Source organism: Micromys minutus, assembly GCF_963924665.1.
Source record: "Micromys minutus genome assembly, chromosome: 7".
In the NCBI taxonomy this organism is placed as follows: domain Eukaryota; kingdom Metazoa; phylum Chordata; class Mammalia; order Rodentia; family Muridae; genus Micromys; species Micromys minutus.
In genome coordinates, this window is record NC_137976.1 from 63,394,504 (window position 1) to 63,400,511 (window position 6,008).

Genomic DNA, 6,008 nt, shown 5'->3' on the forward strand with positions numbered 1-6,008 from the left:
CTAGCCTAAGGCCCAGGAAGCCATGTTTTAATATGCCTCTTGGTGTTTGCTGCGTCAGTGTTTGACAATAATTGCAGAAGCTTCTCCATATGTTAGATGTTTATAACTTCAAATGTTCACAGCTTTTCCCTTGCTGTCAATACTCAGAATGAAAACACTAGAGGTTTAAAAAAAAAAAAACACATAAATATAAAATTAAATTTTGAGAAAATGCCAAAAGAAGTGGAATCTTTCAAGTCAATAAATGCATTTATTGCTATTTGTGCTGTTTCTACTTAAATTAATTTTAATTGATACAAAACCATTAAAACTATGAATATGAATGAATCCAATGCAGTGTTTCAGCCCATGTACCCGTTGTGTAACATTTAAATCATGATACATCTACCTACCTCCTCACCCTTAGGATTTGTTCAAGATTTGCTTTTGTTATTTTTTGATTATGCACAGGGTGTGCACAGCTGCATTTGGGTGTAAACTGTGAGTGTAGTGTCTGTGGAGCCCCAAGGATGGCATCATCCTGAAGTAAAGTTACGGACAGTTGTAAGCTACTGGAGATGCCTACTGGGAAACAAACCTGCGTGCTCTGGAAGAGCCGCTCCTAGCGGCTGAGTTGTGTCTCCAGCCATATCTTTAACACTTCTTCTTGATGAAAGCTTTTGCCTCCCTAACATAGCCTTTGGAATCGCAGCTACCTGCAGAAGCCTGCTGTGTGCTAGCATGTTGGGCCTTCCTGCTCCTTCCTCCATCACCTGGGCAGCTCACAGTCAGCCTTCCTCTTCTCGTTCTTGTTCTGGTTTCCTGTTGACATTTGAATTCATACAGAACGACTAGTCACTGTGAAGTGCCAGCCTTCACTGTCACTCCGAGGAGCCTTAAGGGACCTCTGCCAGTTAGTCCCTGTGTCCTGTCATGACCTCTGCCTCCTGCCACTGTGCTGTCTTTGCAGCTGCTCCTTAAAGAAGTGCATCTGGGAAGCTTCCACCTCATGCAGATCCTCGAAGTTGACACTTCCTCAGGAAGCTCTCCCTGTTTGCTGATCTTGGACCCCAGTAGATGTACTCACATCGTGGAATGACGGACAGATTTGTCACACCAAAAATTTCCAGGTAGTCAATGACACTTCAAGTTGTCACTAATTTAATTTAAGGCTAGATTCACATCTTTGATCACAGTGGATTCACACATCACTCTGTATTTTTCCTGATTATGCAGGATGCTCCAAAATTATGCTGATAGGGGTCACTACATCTACACCTTGGTATGGTCAAATATGCATGTTTGTATGTGTAGGTATGACCACATGCACACACATATACATGTGTGCATACATCACATATACATACAGAGAAGCCAGGGGAAACCTGTGGATGTCACTTTTCAGGTGCAGTTGACCTTATTTTTTGAGACAAGGTGTCTCCTTAGCCATAAATTCAAAAAATAGACTAAGTGGCTGGCCAGTGAGCTCCAATGACCTGCGTGTCTTTACCTCCCCATTTCTGGGGTCCTAAGTGTACTATCACATGCCTTTTCTTCTTTTAACATAGGTTCTAGGATTCAAACTTGGGTGTTCAGGTGTGCAAGGTGAACACTTCATTGGACAAGTAATATCCCCAGCCCCGTGTGACCACGGTTATTTGTTTATATGTCTTTTCCTGTCTTCTCCCTTTTTATTCCCTCTCTCCCTCCACTCATTCCTCCCAACTCTTCCTTTCTGCCTTCACTTCCTTTCCTTTTGCCTGGAAATGCACATTCAGGACCAATACAAGTCTTAAAATAGCCTGGGACTGCACTTTGAGGCATCAACTCCTGCACATGTACTTTGTGCTTATGCAGGCCATAGGCATGGAAAGGAGAGGCTCGATAAGATGTGTGAAGCTAGTCAGAGCCCACACAGGATCGCTGTCACAGTTAGAATGGGATACAGGGTAAGCTGAGAGATTGTAAAGTGGTAAAGGGGGCCTGATGAAGGAAGATTTGAAAAGATGACTAGGAATTTCCACAGAGACAAGCTGCAGCAAGTCAGAGTGTTGTAGATATTTGGTCACACCGTGAATCCCGAGATGGTGTTATCTACTGAAAAGGGCTATTTCTAGTTGGGGTGTGGCTCAGCCTTAGCGCACACCTTTAATGCCTCTGGCTGGAATACAGACACATGCCCTTAGTATACACCTTTAGTCCCAGACAAGGAAGGTGAAGTTAATGTGTAGAAGGAAGCACTCGTATTTGAATGAGATGTCTAACTGAGTAGCAGACAAAGTGACAAATCAGAGGAAGATTTGACAGAACAGGATATGCCCAGCTCTCACCAAAGAGAGGGGGGGGGGACAGACAGGAAAGGGAAGTTACTTAAGGAGCAGTGCAGAGAAAGACAGGCTGGGAGAGTTTTACAGAGACAAGTTGAAGAGAGAATAAGCTAATCACAGGTAAAGACCGAATGAGCCAGAGAATGAGGAGCCAGAAGATTAGTACAGAATGTTGGAGTTAGTTTGAGGTCAAGCAGAGCAAATCAGAAGCCAAGGAGCCAGATTGAATCAGTTAGCATGAGAGGAGCTTTGAGCTCCAACAGCTGAGTTGAACCAGCCAATGAGAGTTCAGACACAACTAGATACTGTGAGCTTATTCAGCAGTAAGTCTCAGAGGATGAAACTATTCTAGGCCCAGATAAGATTGTACAGAGGCTCCAAGCTTCAAGAACTAGACCTAGTAGACAGAGGCAGTAAGTTTTTGCAATGAGATTATCAATAGAAGTATAAAAGATACTTTTGCATCAGGGTCCAAAAAGCAGAACTAACATGTAGAAAGAAAGAGACAAAGCCATGAAATAATTGATTGCATTCTGAGACTCATTAATAGTCCTATTTTGCAGAATATGACATTTAAGAATGACCAGAGACGAGCCTAAAGAGTTGACAACGGCTTTCTACTCTCTGACGCTGCCGAGGAAACATCGCTGAAGGCTCTCATCGCTCTGCCTAAGTCAGAGTCTCCCAAGGAGGCGGGACAACCAGGGAAGCTCTTCCTCGGAGGGTGGAGCTTCGAAACAACCAACGAGAGTCTGAGGAGCCATTTTGAGCGATGGGGAACGCTCAGCCAACTGTATGGTAATGGGATCCAAACACCAAGAGATCCAAGGGCTTTGGGTTTGTCACATACACCACTGTGGAGGAAGTGGATGCTGCCATGAATGTAAGACCACACACGGTGGATGGAAGAGTTGTGGAACCTAAGAGAGCTGTGTGGAGAAGGTTTTCAGAGACCAGATGCCCAATTAACTGGGAAAAAAGATCTTTGATGGCGGTATTAAAGAAGACACTGAACAACATCATCGAGGAGATTATTTTGAGCAGTATGGGAAAATTGAAGTGATAGAAATTATGTCTGACAGAACCAGTGGATAAAAGAGGGGCTTTGCTTTTGTCACCTTTGATGGCCATGACTCTGTAGATAAGATGGTTATTCAGAAATACCGTACTGTGAATGGCCCCAACTGTGAAGTAAGAAAGGCTCTGTCGAAGCAAGAGTTATGGCTCCGGCTTCATCCAGCCAGAGAAGTCGAAGTGGTTCCGGAAACTTTGGTGGAGACGGTTTTGGTGGAAATGACAATTTTGATCGAGGAGGGAACTTCAGTGGTCATGGTGGCTTTGCTGGCAGCCGTGGTGGTGGTGGTGGATATGGTGGCAGGGGGATGGCTACCATGGATTTGGCAATGACGGAAGAAGTTTTAGAGGTGGTGGAAGCCACAATGATTTTGGCAGTTACAACAACCAGTCTTCAAATTTTGGATCAATGAAGGGAAGAAACTTTGGAGGCAGGAGTTCCGGCCCTTATGGTGGCCAGTACTTTGCTAAACCACAAAACCAAGGTAGCTATGGCAGTTCCAGCAGCAGTAGCTGTGGCAGCAGCATAAGTTCCAATCACTGCCAGGAAACAAAGCTCAGCAGGAGAGGAGAGCCAGAGAAGCCACAGAGAAGCTACAGGTTACAACAGATTTGTGAACTCAGCCCAGCACAGTGGCGGCAGAGCCCAGCCGCTACCAAGAAGACATGGTTTAGACAATACCCAAGTGTGTGGGCAAGAACTCCAGGACTGTATTTGTGACTAGTTGTATAACAGGTTATTTTAGTTTCTGTTCTGTGGAAAGTGTAAAGCATTCCAACCAAAGGTTTTACTGTAGACCTTTTTGTACCCATGCTGTTGATTGTTAAATGCAATAGTCTGATCATGACGCTGAATAAATGTCTTTTTTTTAATGTGCTGTGTAAAGTTAGTCTACTCTGAAGCCATCTTGGTAAAATTCCCCAACAGTGTGAAGTTAGAATTCCTTGAGGGTAGTTCCAAGTTCCATTTGGAATTTATTTATGGTTGCTTGGGTGGAGAAGCCATTGTCTTCAAAAACCCTGGTGCTGTTAAACTCCCAGTTACTGTTGTAACTTAATGAGTTTCACCATTGAAAGGGTCTTCCAAGCACGGTTACAGTTTGGTTACAAAATGGTTGTTGGCACACCCTATGCGATATCAAAATTGAAAAATAAAATGGGAATAAAGCTTGTGTATCATCCATGATCATGTCTACTCATTAAATGATTTAATTCTCTTGAGAAAAAAAAAAAAGAGTTGACAACCGAACTCTGATAAATTCCTGACTTTCTTTAAAGCTCTCTAGAGAACTGAAAACTGCCCTGCCATTTCTTAATTTTATGTATGCTACAGAGTACCTTATTATTTGTTCAGGTTTATGAGACATTTTATGTCCTATAAAGGCAAGGGTATGACATCATCTTCTTCTTTGTATTTAAGCACAGCATGGGCATTTTGAACAAAGAAGGAAGGAGATTATAAATGATTGTCAAAGGTTCTACATTTCTCGCCAACAAGCGTCCAGGTGTTTGAGAACGAGTCTCACATCTAATCCATTCTCCTCATCAAAAAGAGGAGAAGCCCAAACGTACTTTAGTGAAAGAACATGAATTAGCCAATGACTGAGTTCTGTGGATTTAATAGAAAGTAAAAGAAAGTGTGGCTGCTCTGTGAGAAGCTGCTGCATTGTGGGAGAGCCATCAGGGAAGTCTGACTTGAATAATTTAAAAAAAAAAAAAGCAAAGATGTTTCTGACATCTATGTACTTTCAGAATGACTAGCTAAATCATCTGTAATAATTCAATTAATTCATACCACTAAGCCCATCCTCCAATTTCTACTTGCTGACACATGAACTTCCCAAGACATCATGGGAGTTTACTAGTAACAGTTCACATTTATCAAAACGGTAAGGTGTGACTTTAAAAATGAACTACATTTGAGGAGCAGTAATTGCTTGTTAGCATCTGTTCTTAGACACGTTATTCTCAACGTAAGTGAGGAGAACTGTGTCCCCAATGCAGCATATGAATGACTCACAGGCTAAAGCAGACAGACATCAAGAGCTGCACACCTGTAGTTCTAACATCTCTGCCAAAACAAAACAACAAAGAAACATAAGGCCTAATAATAGCAGGTATTCCAATTCTGTGTTTTTGTTCTTTTCAAAATGTTACTTAACACTCCAAATAAATTGAGCTACCTCCAAAAGACCAAAAGACTAACACTAAAAATCTTTAAATTCCTCTTACTCCACAGAGGTGCTTAAGACTTACAGTTTTCTATGGTTGAGTCTCTCTTGTCCACTACAGAAATCTTGTTTTACACATAGGAGGGAAAAAAAAAACCTTATGATCTATTGTTTTAAAAAAATAATTTGATAATTTTAATAAGAGTGAAACAGAAAACATCTGGTAGAAAATATGGAAGAATTCCTACTAACTAAATTAAATAATAAAATTATATGCTGGGCAACAGAGTCAAGATCTCAGGGTCAAAAGGTTAGACGGTTATAAGGATCCTGTGGTTCAAATGTGAGCTAATGGCCTGGAGCATTAAATCTGACTTACAAGCATATTTTGAGGGGGCTTTATAAATTTTATCAAAATGATTTTTATGAAAGGGTAAGATATTAGACATTTATATCT

The 6,008-nt window shown here is 41.7% G+C and overlaps 1 pseudogene across 1 annotated transcript; it reads left to right on the forward strand.

Moving 5' to 3' along the window:
• The first annotated feature begins 1,868 nt into the window (after positions 1–1,868).
• On the forward strand, positions 1,869–4,101 carry LOC308422900 (heterogeneous nuclear ribonucleoprotein A1-like 2; annotated as a pseudogene). Its single transcript has 2 exons — positions 1,869–1,928; positions 2,945–4,101. The product of its transcript is annotated as a heterogeneous nuclear ribonucleoprotein A1-like 2 (transcript).
• The last annotated feature ends 1,907 nt before the right edge of the window (positions 4,102–6,008 follow it).